Source organism: Erinaceus europaeus, chromosome 12 (genome assembly GCF_950295315.1).
Source record: "Erinaceus europaeus chromosome 12, mEriEur2.1, whole genome shotgun sequence".
Lineage (NCBI taxonomy): Eukaryota > Metazoa > Chordata > Mammalia > Eulipotyphla > Erinaceidae > Erinaceus > Erinaceus europaeus.
Window position 1 is genome coordinate 8,728,474 of NC_080173.1, and position 14,483 is coordinate 8,742,956.

The following is a 14,483-nucleotide window of genomic DNA, read 5'->3' on the forward strand; positions in this document are numbered from 1 at the left end:
GGTTTTATTTGTGACACAGGAGGTAATGATTCTCTCCAACTCCAATACTCAGGATTTGTGTCTTTTGCCCAGTGCTTCCCCCACACACACCTCCCCACAAGCTCCCTTTTTTCTTTTGTTGTTATCTTGTTTCAAACCAGGGAAATGGCAGTGCAGCCAGTGTAGGGTGGGGTACAATCTTTGCTTGCGCAACTTAGGTATCCAGCAAGAGACTGAACTGTGGTGATGTCAGAGCTGGTTGTAAGTTGAGTCCCTTGAGGGACACTGTCTTCTTATTTTACTCTGAAACTTGGTCCTAGAGAGACTGAACACAAGAGGAACTGAGGCTTGCAGTCTTCCCTGAGCCTATTCCCTACGCCGCCACGAAGGAAGACTCGCCCAGGACACAACACCAAGAAAATAAATGGTCTACAGCAGGACAAATGTTTTTGTGGGGAATTAAAAAATAAATAAATAAAACACAACCACGCTGTTCACCAAGTGAAGTGGCCGGAGAAGAGTGATGTTACGGGGTGTGATTCATTAAGTCTCTAAGCCTCAGATGTTCAGCATTCAATGCTATTGCCTCCAATTTAAATCATTTTGAAAGAAGTGCCGGAAAAAGGTGCTGAAAGGCACCTCACTCTGTTTCCCCCACTTGAAAAACACTGTCTGCTTGTGTGCTGTGGTAAAACTTTGCATTTTGGCTAGACACACTGTGTGGAGCTACCCTGGAACTTTGGCTTTTTTCTTTCTTTCTTAATTTGTACAGTCATCTGAAGGCAGGAAGAAAGTATATTATTTCCACAAGCCAGAGAGTCTTTCCTGATGGCATCTGTGAAATGAAAGAGAGAGAGAGAACATTAGATAGTAAGTTCTCTGAGGTGAGACAGAGCATGACAACACAGCTTCTAGGTGTCTGTGACTGGAGTACAGATCTCAACAGCTGAGGTGTGAAAATATCTTTTCTCCTGAGTTCTTCTCCAACCCCCCTGGGAAGTCTGGAGCTGCTGGTCACGGCTTATCATCACCCATTATGAGTGAGGTTAATGTTGGGATCACACCCTAGACTGCTGTCAGTATACTCACTGACTTCTAGAGACTCAAAATATGATGGTTCCCTGCTATTCATACCCCTGAGTATCTTTTCCTCCTTCTTTTTCTTTCTTTCATTTTTTTTAGTAATGTTATCCATTTTTTTTTTTTGATCGGACAGAAAAAAATTGAGAAGGGAGGGAAAGACAGAGAGGGAGAGAGAAAGATGAACACCTGCAGACCTGCTTCACCACCTGTGAAGCAGCCCCCTGCAGGTGGGGAGCCAGAGGCTCAAACCCAGATCCTTGTGTGGGTCCTTGCACTTAGTACTATAAGCACTTAACCTAGTGTACCACAGCCCAGGTCCACTTTTTAGTGAATTAATAATGATTAACAAGATTGTGAGATAACAGAGAACATCTAAACAATTGTAGACAGTTCCCACCACCAGAGTTCTGTGTCCCATCCCCTCCATTAGAAGCTTTCTTATTCTTTATCCCTCTGGGAGTATGGACCAAAATTCTTTTTATGGTACAGAAGGTGGGAGGTTTCTGTAATTGCTTCTCTGATGAACATGGATGTTGGCAGGTGAATCTATACCCCGAGTGTGTTTCTGTCTTTCCCTAGTGCGGTAGGGCTCTGGAGAGGAAGTCAGGATGGTGTCATGCTAGCATCTACAATGTGGTGGCTGAAAAGCATTAAGTTACAAAACGGAACAATGTGTTTAATAATCAGGGACCTAAAAGTAAGAATAGAGCAGAGGGAACTAAGAGTCTTCTTGTGGGAAAAAGCTAGGAAGTCTATTTTAAGTATATTCCAAGGGGCCCATGACTACAGTATTTTTTGCCTGAGCCCATGCAGGTGGACTAAAAAATATTGTCTGGGAAGATGGTATCAGAGTTGAGATTATGACTAGAGAGGTGGATTAGGGCAGAGAGTAGCCCTTAAATATGAAGAAGTCATATAAATACCATTAACTATAAGCCCCACTGATCTGGGCCTAGGGCCCATATCGACTCATATTTAGCACAGGATCCTGTGTAACCTGGTGGCATTGCTTCCACTGTCTCCTCACACACAGAGAACTATGTGTGCATGTGCTCAGAGGACACGACATGGTGCTAAGTGAAATAAGTCTAACCCAAAGTGTCAAGAATGGGTGATTCCACTTACAGGAAGCAGCCAGCATCGTCGAAGTCAGAGAAAATACAGTGATGGCTATTGGGGGCTGCTAGAAGCAGAAGGCTTATTTATTTATTTATTTATTTTGCAAGATGGGGAAAGTTTGGGAGATGGGTGGTTATGCAGCAGTGAGATTGCACGTGAATGTAATTAATGCTCCTGAGCTATAGACATTTAAAAATGTTTAAGGTGGTAGATTTTATGTTATATGCATTCTACCTACCTCTGAAAGGATGATGCAGCTCAGAGGGAGATTAGAAAAGTCAGAGTTGGGGGCCAGGATGTGGTGGCATGCTCAATCTGATTGAGCATACATGTTACAATGCACCAGAACCCGGGTTCAAGGCGCCCCGCCCCCGAGTCCCTACCTGCAGGGTGAAAGCTTTGTGAGTGATGAAGCAGTGCTGCAGGTGTCTTTTTGTCTCTCTCCCTCTCCATCTCCCCCTACCCTTGACTTATTTTTCAATAAATATAATTAAAAAGAAAAGTCACAGTTAAGAGTCCTAGCTCTTTTCAGCTAAGTATGAATTTGCATTCACTTCAGGGATAGATTCCTGAGGTCTAGAGATCCATATTGTTGAATACTTGTTGCTGGGGATTCTGTATATTTTATTCGAAGTGCAGTTCTGACTGATGGACACTTCCCCAGTTCTTCTGGTTATTGCCCACCCAGTTTTTAAAAGGTATTTAAGAACTGGAAGCTTAGAACTGTTTTGTTTCCTACAATTCAAAGGATCCATACAACACTAACTAGTTGATTAGAGCTGTATTTTTTGTTTGGGAATGAATAAATAAATAAATATGAACCAGGTCTAGTGAAATTTAACCACATCAAGAAATAATGATGTGGGCATGAGAGACAGCATAATGGTTATGCAAACAGACTCTTGTGCCTGAGGCTTCTAAGTCCCAGGTTCAATCCCCCAAACCACCATAAACCAGAGCTGAGCAGTGCTCTGGTTCTTCTCTCTTTCTCTCTCTCTCTCTCTCAAAAATAAATAAATAAATACAATTTTTAAAAAGAAATAATGATGTAAAATTTTAGCAATGTACAGATTTCCAAACACTTTCTCATGATTAGCTGAAACCTACGACACCCCAGTTTTCTGCTTTATCTTTGCTTTATTCCAACTTCAACTTAGAATAAGAAGTTTAGAGAGACCAGTGCCATTGTCCCTAGCAAAAGAGACAGAATTTTAAGATGAGATATAGGTATATGCTATACATACACACACACACACACACACACACACACACTTTTTTTTTCTTTTCTGCTTATTTGTGCCAGTGGTGGTTTTTATGGCCTAAGATTCTATAGTTTGTCTTTTCCTCTAAGGCCAGAGTTAAAGAGGAAAGGAAAGAAAGAGAGAAACCTAGGAGTTTCAGGGTGATCGAAGGATCTAAGATATTCAAATACATTGCAATGGCCAGGAACATATAACACCAGTAGAGCAAAATATTTGCAAGCCTGAGACCCCCAGGTCTAACCCAGATGGGGCATTTTGGTATTTGTCACAGCTGCACAGTGCTCTGATCTACTCTCTGTATTTCTTTCTCTTCCTCATAAAAACAAATAAATATTTGAAGTTACAAAAGCAGTCATTGATTGACTTATCTCTCAAAGACCTTGGGAAATATTCCTTTAGAAAGAAAGAAAGAGAGAAAGAGAGAAAGAGAGAAAGAAAGAAAGAAAGAAAGAAAGAAAGAAAGGAAGGAAGAAAGGAAGAAAGAAAGAAAGAAAGAGAGGATATATATATATGCTGGGAAATTGTGCAGATGCAGTCACATCCGCCATGTTGTGCCCTCAGGGCATTGTCAATTCCGTGCAATAGTTGGAGTGCTTTGGTTACTCCTCCCCCTTCCCATTCCCGGGAGAGCTATTCCCATAAAAGCCCTTCTTCTTCTGCCCCTCACTCTCTTGCCCACTTTTCACCTTGGTGATAAGTGATAAGACGCAGAAAAGGGTGCTGATTGAGGCAGCCATTTTGGCTAGCTCCACGTGGCCCGAACTGTTGTACTCTCACCCAACTCTGAGGTGCCCATGCAAATAAAGAATTATGTTCCCTTTCCACTCTGGATCTCCTCTCTCTCCTCCGTGTCGCAGCCCGATATATATATATCACAATCAAAATTAAGACCCTGAAATAAAACATTTGGTATTCATTGGACACTAAGACTGTTCATATCGGTTGAGTTTTCTTTGGGTTGTTGGCCTGTTTTGACTGGTTGGTCTTTTTAGCAATACATGTAAGCTCAATAAAAAATAAGTATCCTGCAAAGCGCAAGGATCAGCTTAAGGATCCCAGTTCGAGCCCCCAGCTCCGCACCTGCAGAGGAGTCGCTTCACAGGTGGTGAAGCAGGTTTGCAGGTGTCTATCTTTCTATCCCCCTCTCTGTCTTCCCCTCCTCTCTCCATTTCTCTCTGTCCTATCCAACAACAACAACATCAATAATGACTACAACAATAAAACAGCAAGGGCAACAAAAGGGAATAAATAAATAAATATTTTGTTAAAAAAATAAGCATCATTATCTTCACGATTGGGTGACTAATCACTGTGCTGGTTCATTTTTTGAGGGTCATATTTTTCTACCTATTCTTTCTTTATATATATATAGTATTTAATTTATTAAGTATTGGATAGAAACAGAGAGAAATTGAGAAGGGAGGGGAAGATAGAAAGGGAAATAGGCAGAGAGAGACACCTGCAGCCCTGCTTCATCACTCAGGGAGATTTTTCCTTTGCATGTAGGGCCCGGGGACTTGAACCCAGGTCTTTGCCCACTCTAATGTGTACAGTTAACCAGGAGTGACACCACCTGGCCCCATGATGGTTCATTCTTCTTTTTTTTTTTTCATTTATTTATTTATTTATTTATTTATTTATTTATTTATTTATTATTGGATAGAGACAGAGAGAAAGAGAGAGGAAGGGGAGATAGGGACAGAATCAGGCAGCCCTGATTCACACTCCTGTGGCCTATTCTTTAAGTCAAACTGCCAAGTGCCATTGTCTGAAAATGCAACCTTCTTGACATACCTCCTCGCCTATCTCTCCCGCTCTGAATTCAGGTGTCCATTTAAACTTATCTTTCTTGCAGAGTTTGGCTATAGACAGAGCCAAATTAGAGGCTCACTACCCTGGAAGGAGCCTCAAAACAGACTCCTGGAAGGTTGTTCTTAATTATTTCCAGACAAAAAGAGATAGAATTTCAAAAGATCTTCAGGAAGTGCACATGCCCTCTCTGGTATGATGACCGATTTTGAAGTTTTACTCATCTGGTCAGAGAGACCTCCATTCTCATGACTCTTAAGTCTGTCCTGCTGAAATTTTACCTTCTAAAGAAAAAATTAGTGTGCTCAGCTATACAAAAAGATTTACAATATAAAGCTGAATTTGCAGTCAAATAGGTCTGAGTCTACTGACTACATTAAAAATGCCATATTATTCCAAGAATGCTGCATAAAGAATTTTCTTTCTAATAATGCCTCACCCTGATAAATATGGAATATTATTCAGTACAGGAATATTTATAATAATGAGAAATTCACAAAGATACAATCGTGGAGCAGAGCCGAAGGCCCTGTCCATGCAAATAAATTGAGACACTTTACTGGCATCCATTTCATCTATCTGCCCCCATAACTTAACTGTGCAAGCAAGTTAAATTTCCTAGATGTATCCATGTGGATTGGACTTCACTGTATGTATGCACTCGCGTCTCTCCATGAATGAACCATTGCAAGCTCATGGACGTGTCTGCGTATGGGTAGAAAGATAAGCTTAGCAACTGTGTGATTTGTTTCTGCTTAGGCAGTAAGTTACTAATCTCCTGATTGGAACCAGATTTGTATGAATTAGGAGTTGAAATTGGAACAGTCACTGCTGTGTACAGGATGTAAAGTGAATAAAATGAATGGGGTATTAACCTTCAACCACTGAATATTAATAAGCTTTTCATAAGAAAGAAAACACAGAGCTTGCCACACTAAATATTTTCAGCGCTTATTGACAGGATATGATTTCTTTTCTCCCTCAGTCCTGTTACTTCCAGTCAAGGACCTGAGCTCTGAACAATAGTCAACTTAACCCAGACGAATGCAGTATTTGTAAAGCCCCAGGTACCATGACTAGACTGGACTCCGAATGTGTGCGAGCTGATGAAATCATAGGCCTTTATCAAAAGCAAGGCTGTCTTCCAGTCACTCCTGCAAACACAGGCCAAACTAAGCCCTGAGGAAATCTTCAGAAAGACCATGGACAGGAAAACCTTGATAACCACAAAATGAACATGTAAGAAGAATACATTTCCCATTACCCTAGAAATGACTTACAATTGAGGAATGATTCTCTTTGGATATTTGGATGAGACCAACATCTACCCCAAGGAAGTTTTTTCTTTTTCTTTTTCTAAGTCATGAAATCATGGAAACTGGATGGGAGAAAAAGAAAAAAAAAAGAGTACCTTTACTGTTGTTGTTTTTTTTTCTCCCTTAGGCCATATGGCAGTTGCTTCTGTCTGGAAATGTGAAGTCTTATGTTTCTATCTAAATAATTGTATAACATTTATATCAATTTTTATAGATACCCAAGCCTTAAATATATGGATAAATAGAAGGGCAGTGTATACTATGTACATATCACCAAAGAAGTAATGGATTCATATTTCCTCAAAATGTCTTAAAATAGCACAAATAAACATAAATCTCTAACAAATGATTAATAGTTACACAGAACTATTTCTTTTACCCTTTTTATCCTAACTTGTGAAGGATAGAGTTGGACATTTAATGAATAACTTAATGTAGTCTTTAAACATTGATTTTTTTAATGACGCACACCTGAAACATACATAATGTCATAGTAAAACATTACTTCAAGATTTTTAAAGTATGTTTTATGTGACCAGTCTTACATGCCAATCAAGCACAATTTTTTAAAAAATCAAAACTGAGGAAGGTTAAAGGAAAAAAAAATTCTTCAACACAAAGTACATGAAAATATCTTCAAATATCTTATCAGATCTTCAAATTTTCAGCTTTTCTCAAAACTACCAAATGATGGCAATGTATATTTCTGTGTTCTGTGTTATTTACAAATCCATAGGAACAGCTCAACCTCAAATAAATCAGAGTGGTATGAAATACAGTATTTTCCAATTGGTCTATTTTATTTTCTTTCCAATCAGTGCCTCTTTTTCTGTCTCTGACACTTGGCTTCTCTCTCCACGGGTATCATGCTCTATCAGGAATGTCCAGCCCTGAAATGATGACCTATAGAATATCGCATTTGGCATTTAAAACATATATATATATATATACATACATATACATATACATATACATATACATATACATATACATATACATATACATATACATATACATATACATATACATATATATATTTGGTTGATTGATTATTGGGTAAAGACAGAAATCGAGAAGAGAGAGGGAAATAGAAAGAGACAGAGAAACACCTGCACACCTGCTTCACCTCTTGTGTAGCCTCCTCCCCCTGCAGGTAGGCCAGAGGCTTGAACCTGGATCCTTGCGCACTATAACATGTGCACATAACCAGGTGCGCCACTGCCTGGCCTCACCCATTTGGCATTTTTTACAATCATCCTACTCCTTTTAGTTAGCAGGGGTACCCAATTCTATCCATTAGCTTGTTTCCATAAAAGTAACAATAACAGTGAATACGTTGCCCAGTAGGGCAATTTCTTGCACAGATCTGAAAGGCGCTTCCTCCCTGTCTCCATACTATTGTGAAGGAGACTTGACAGAGTTAAGTCAAATGACCTTAAAACAGGGAGAATATTCATATTTAGCACAAGATTCTGTGTAACCTCTGGATCCTTGTTGGTCTGAACATGAATAGACATGGGCCCTAGGTCAAACTGATGGGGTTTACAATTAATGGTATATATATATATAATGTTCCCATATTTGGGAGCTACTCTCTCCCCTGAGTCAGCTTTCTAGTTCTATTCCCAACCCTGATACCATCTTCCCTCCCAGACAACATGTTTAGCCCATCTGCATGTTAGCTGTCAGGCTTAGGCAAAACAACAACAACAACAACAAAAAAAAAACTTCCTAGCTTTTTCCAACATGAAGACCCAAAATCTCGTTGGCTCTATTTTTACTTTTAGGCTCCCGATTGTTAAGCAAATTGTTCTGCTTTGTATCTTAAAGCTATTCAGCCACTAAGTTATAGATGCTACTATGCTGCCAACCTGACTTCTCTGGGCAGATGACCTCACCAATGTGTCCAGGAACTCCACCTCCCCAGAGCCCTGCCCCACTAGGGAAAAATAGAAACAGGTTGGAGGTATAGATCGACCTATCAGCACCCATGTACAGCAGAGAAGCAAGTACAAAAGTCAGAACTCTCACCTTCTGCATCCTATAAAGGTCTTTGGTTCATACTCACAGTGGAATAAAGAATAGGAAGCCTTCCAATGAATAAGGATGTGATATGGAATGCTGGGGGTGGGAACTATATGGAATTCTACCCCTCTTATCCCACAATCTTGTAGATCATTATTAAATCACTAATAAAAAAATAGTGCAAAAAGCCTGGATTATCCAGGTGCACGTAACATAATCACACAAACCTGGAGAAGTAGGAGGAGGGGGAGAAGGAGAAGAAGGAGAAGGAGAAAAAGAAGGGGAAGGAGGAGAGGAGGAGTTGGAGAAGGAGGAGCTGGAAGAGGAGGAGAAGAAGAATAATGAAAGGGGGACCAGGTGATGGCAGTAAGTTGAGAGCACTTATTACAATGCACAAGGACCCAGGTTCAAGCCCCTAAACCCTACCTGCAGGGAGAAACCTTCATGAGTGGTAAAGCAGTGCTGCAGGTGTCTCTCTGTCTTTCTCTCCTTCTTTTTCTTTCTCTTCTTCTCTCTCCCTCCTCTCAGTTTCTTTCTATCAAATAAAAGCAGAGTTCAAAATGAAAAAGAAGGCAGCTAAGGAGTGGACATGAAGAGTAAAAGTAAACACCGGAAAGTTTACACCGGAAAAGTCAACACAAAGAGAGGTCCAAATCTAAAACCCAATTGGCCATAACTGTATTTGGAGGAGGAACAGAAATCAAAGTCTACACAAATGACCCTCAGTTAATAAGGGTCTGAGTCAAACAACAGCCAGATGATTCTGAGAAGCATTCTTCCCCCAGAATCTCTGGTAAGGAAAGCAATCCTGCCAACACCTTGAGTTTATCCTAGTGAGACTGACCCATGTTCGATGATTGGCCTATAGAAATTAGGAGGTAGTAAATTTATGTTGCTTTAAACCATTAGAATTATAGTAATTGGCAATTCAATTGGCTGCAATTGAAAACTAGTACAGGAAACCACCAAAAAGTCATAGAGGACTTTGTTAGTCAAAAGGAATAAATCTCAAATGAACCCCAAAATAACCTATGAAGGAGATAGGTATGAGGGTGAGAGGGAAAGATGTTAAGCTGTGGGAAAAGGCATGATGTCTTTGGCATAGATCTACATAGAAAAATATGTCATACACCACCAATGTATCTTGGAGCTACGCTTCCCCAGAGCCCTTCCCCACTAGGAAAAGAGAGGCAAGCTGGGAGTATAGATCCACCTGTCAACACCCATGTTCAGCGAGGAAGCAATTACAGAAGCCAGACCTTCCACCTTCTTCATCCCATAATGACCCTGGGTCCATGCTTCCAGAGGGCTAAAGAATAAGAAAGCTATCAGGGGAGGGGATGGGATACGGAGTTCTGGTCGTGGGAATTGTACAAAGTTGTATCCCTCTTATCCTGTGGTTTTGTCAGTGTTTCCTTTTTATAATTTTTTTTAAAAAAAGAAAAATATGTCATGACTATCCTGACAACCCAAATAGGTGTCAGTAGGACATCTCTAAATCTCACATCTAGTCAAGCTATATAACTTTAAGGTAGCATAGCTACTGCCGGGGGGGGGGGGGGGGGGATAGCACGATGGTTAAGCAAAAAGCTTATATGCGCCTGAGACTCTGAAATCCTAGGTTCAATCCCCTGCACCACCATAAGCCAGACCTGGCAATCCCTCTTCTGGGGCAACAAAATCGTTTACCTGAAAAGACCTATGCACACCTATGTCCATAGCAGCCATTTATAACAGCCCAAACTTAGAAGCAACCCAGAATACCCAGCAACAGATGAATGACTAAGAAAGTTGTGGTACATAGACACAATAGAATCCTATGTAGCTGTCAAAATGATTAGATCATCTCCTTTGCAATATCTAGATCAGAACTTGAAGGCATCACATTGAGTGAGGTAAGACAGAAAGAGAAAGTCCAATAACAAATGATCTTACTCATAGGCAGAACTTAAGGCTGAATGAGAATAAGGGAAAATATGAGGTGAAACCTAGCCTGGGTGTGCCAGGCTAGCTTCGCGGGTGTTAGACAGATGACCAAGGAATCATGGCTGAGCTGGGAATGCAACGCCATGCTGGCTTTATTCATCTGCATCTCTAGGAAGGAAGTGGTAGGGTGTAAAAGGAAGTATGTAGGATAAGGGGGCAGAGTGGAAAAAGAGCTCAAACCAGTGGGGATTAAATGGTGAAAAATAGGATGTGATTAGGAGAGGGAGAAGAGCAAAAAGAGAATGTGAACCAGTGGGGATTAAACCAGTGCGGGTCTCAAACAAAACAATGATTATGTAAATAGACCACCACATTAAGCAATGTAAGTGAACCTAACGAGATGATCAAAACAGAAGGGGTCTATGAAACAGAATTAGAAGCAGACCAACACTGGGTGTGCTGTATTGTACCAAAGCAAAGGGCTGTAAGGAAGGAGGGAAAGGGAAATGATGGAGGGGCATTGAGGTTCTGGCATACAATGGGGGAGGGGCCTCTAGGTTATAGGGGTGATTGTTTTCCCGACACCTATCAAGGGGAGAATAGAGGTTGTGCCTATGTGTTCAAAACTATATTTTAAACCATTAAGTCCCAAATAAAAAATTAAAAGAAAACCTTCAGACAATGACTTTGGCATAATTAGAACTTCAGCCTTCACTCCCCACACAATCATGGCCTCCAAAGCTTTCCCTCCATTAGTTCTGCCTCATTGACACATACTTGCCCAAGGTCACATGACTATATGATCCCTGAAGACCTCTTTTTCTCTTTACAAACTCCACCATGCCACCATCAAAGTAACATTTCTCAATGTCTCTGGAGGAGCAGAACACTGCTGGTTTCAAAAGAGACCTATTTCCTCAAACTAGAGAGTCTTCCTCAAAAAGGATTATGGTGTATGTTCTTTTTAAAAAATATATTTATTTATTTCCTTTTGTTGCCCTTATTTTATTATTGTAGTTACTGATGTCATCATTGTTGGATAGGACAGAGAGAAATGGAGAGAGGAGGGGAAGACAGAGAAGGGGAGAGAAAGATATACATCTGCAGACCTGCTTCACCACCTGTGAAGCGATTTCCCTGCAGGTGGGGAGCCTTATACTGGTCCTTGCACTTTGCACCACAGGTGCTTAACCTGCTACACTACCGCCCGACTCCCATGGTGTATGTTCTGTCTTTGAGAGCATAATGGCTTGGAAAGACGAGGAGGAAGTGTAGGTCAGGATACCTCTATACCTATACTGCCCTGTAATCCTCTTTCAGCAGAGATCTTCAGATTGTTAAAATACTGTTTTTGCAGCTGTCACACAAATGCTATTTGAAATTCCCATCCTATGTGTCAAGATTTCATGTAAATTGTCCACATAACAGAGGGTCAACATGGTCATTCAGATGCAATTAGCCAGATGTGTTGGAGTGAAATTTCTCCCACCCATCCTCCAAAATTATCTGAATAATTCACACATACATAATCACCTTACTCCAGTGGGAAAACAGTTTGCTTTTATTTATTTCCCCCCAAAACCTATACTTTCCAACAATGTTACAAAAAAAAAAGTGTCAAGTCCAGGGGAAGCAAGTAAGATACCTCTGTGAGGTCAACCCAACTCTCCTTTAAACACAGACAGAATTCATTTGTGTTCATTAACTCCTTATCAAATTACCTGACTTTTATTCCCACCACAAAATGTATTTAAAGAAAGGAAGGGGAGGAAGGGTTGCATGATGGTGGTAGATTTTCAGGAAATAGCAAGTTCTTTTTCTACTGAGATAAAAATCAGTTGGCAAGCCAGCGTGAAATACTTCTAGTTTTCATGAGAGGGAGAGATAATAGAAGATATTAATGAACCACAAAAGAAAAGAAAAAGGAGGAAGTACCTTTTTTTTTTAATGCTCCCTTGCTTTTGAAAACAGCTCATTTTGCAACTGATTTTTGGAAGAAATGTCAAAGTAATTCCTTCGGGAGTTATGTCAGAGAAAAACCAGGCCTTCTAGTGCCTGGATAAAGATGAAAGAGATTCAGGCGACTTTAATTAGAGCACTCATCATCATCAGAACTGACCTTTCAGACACAGCCTTTCATCTCAAATAATAATAATAATAATAATAATAATAAAAAGGATAATGTTGATGGCGGGCAGCCCCATGCTCTGCTCCATCGCTGATACTACGGTCTACTTACATAATCATTGTTTTGCCTGAGACCCACCCTGCCTCTAGGGTATTAATTAATCCCACCGGTTCAAACCTTCGCAACAGTTGCTATCGAAGCCTTCCACTGTCGCTCTCTTTCCTTTTCTCCATCCCCTTTCCTAGACATTTTCTTTTCTGACTTGCCACTTCCATTTCAAAAGATATAAAGGCATTGTCTCTGATCAATAAAGACGCATTGTGTTCCTGCTCCACCACAAGTTCCTGGTTGCTCTCCCACATCACTGAGTAAGCAGCAGCCCAGGTTGGCTCTGGTCATGTTCTCTCCCACACAGAGAGCACGTGCCCGAGAAGAAACAACCACAATGCTAGTCTGGAAGACTTCCATAGCAACTGTTGCGAAGGTTTTAACTGGTGGGATTAATTAATACCCTGGAGGCAGGGCAGGTCTCAGGCAAAACAATGATTATGTAAATAGACCATAGTATCAGCGATGGAGTAGAGCATGGGGGCTCCCCAACATTTGGTAAGAGTCAATAATACAGGGTAACAGGTAAACCCAAGTGGCAGACTACATGGAATAGAGTGGACAGTAGGCTGCTCCTGGGGAAAGAATGCTGATTTAATACAGCTATGGCTTGAAAGACAAAGAGATGTCCCTCAGGATATGAGAGAAAGTGAAGCCCATAGACCATTTCCCCAATTTCACTTGCACATTTCATCTGGAAGACTTGAGGTCCCCTTGACCCATTAGGTGGTCTAACCTACCCTACTCTGCAGGACTCAGGTGCTGTGAGTCAATAGGAAGGGCTGGGAAGGAAGTGAGGCAAGGGCCAGCTATACCCAACCTCTCCAAACGTTCCTGCAGAGGATCATCTGGCTGAGAGTGGCATTTCCAGCAATGCTTCTTAGCTGAAATGAAGACTGTCTGAAATGAAGACTGTCTAGATGTCAAGGCTGCTTGCACAAGCACCTAAGAAAGTAGTAGGGTAGTTCCACTGGGCAAAGAGGTCATAGGTCCAGCTCCCCCTCCAGTAAGAACACAGAGTTTTGTAGATGGGACTGAGGAAGGAAGGATGACTGGGAGGAATAGGACTCACTGTGTATAGAAGGAAAGAGGACATTGTGGGAATTACTGTTTGTACTTAGCCAAATCCTTGGAGGAGTAGCCAACCTTACTCTTTTCCCTTACATAGAAGACATGTGGGGATTCTAAGAACTGCAGACATTACTCTTCTCCTTAGCCCCATTCTGTCTATTGTCTGTCTGTCTGTCTGTCTGGTGTCACTTTTTGCTTCACCAGGGCTTCACTGCTCCAGATCACTTTTTCAAACTTAATGTGTATGGGGGGAGGCACAAAGTTCCCTCCAATGCTGATGGAGTTAGACTCAAACCGGGGTTATGTTCGTGGCAAAGTAGGTGTGCTATTTTGTCAACCAATCTGTCTGTCTGTCAGTCATCTCCCTACCTCTCTTCCCTGCAGATTTGTTTTTTCAGGCTTCTCTCTACCATTCTGAGATTTCCCCTTCAACACAGATAACGTTTATTAAATCTCATCACCTTGGAGTCAGCTGAGCCATGGAAAGTGGCTTTGACCAATGGAATGTAAGCACAGGAGAAATAAGATTTTGATTTGATTTTTAAAAGGGTTTTGGGGGCCAGGTGATAACACAGCGACAGGGTACAAAGCCAAGGACCAACTTAAGAATTCTGGTTCGAGCCCTCTAACTCCCCACCTGCATGGGGGTCACTTCAC

At 41.1% G+C, this 14,483-nt stretch overlaps 1 long non-coding RNA gene across 3 annotated transcripts in view; it reads right to left on the minus strand.

Annotated features, from left to right (window-relative positions):
* The window catches only part of LOC132541827 (uncharacterized), a 178,921-nt gene that overhangs the window by 16,552 nt on the left and 147,886 nt on the right, over positions 1-14,483 (minus strand). The window contains exons 3-4 of one of the 3 annotated variants that reach the window (XR_009552908.1): positions 6,533-6,630; positions 413-814 (exon numbers count right to left, since the gene is read on the minus strand). The exons of the other annotated variants lie outside the window; for them this stretch is intronic. This is a non-coding gene — a long non-coding RNA (uncharacterized LOC132541827). Of the gene's footprint in view, positions 1-412; positions 815-6,532; positions 6,631-14,483 lie in introns of those variants that run through there. 3 annotated transcript variants of the gene reach the window in all.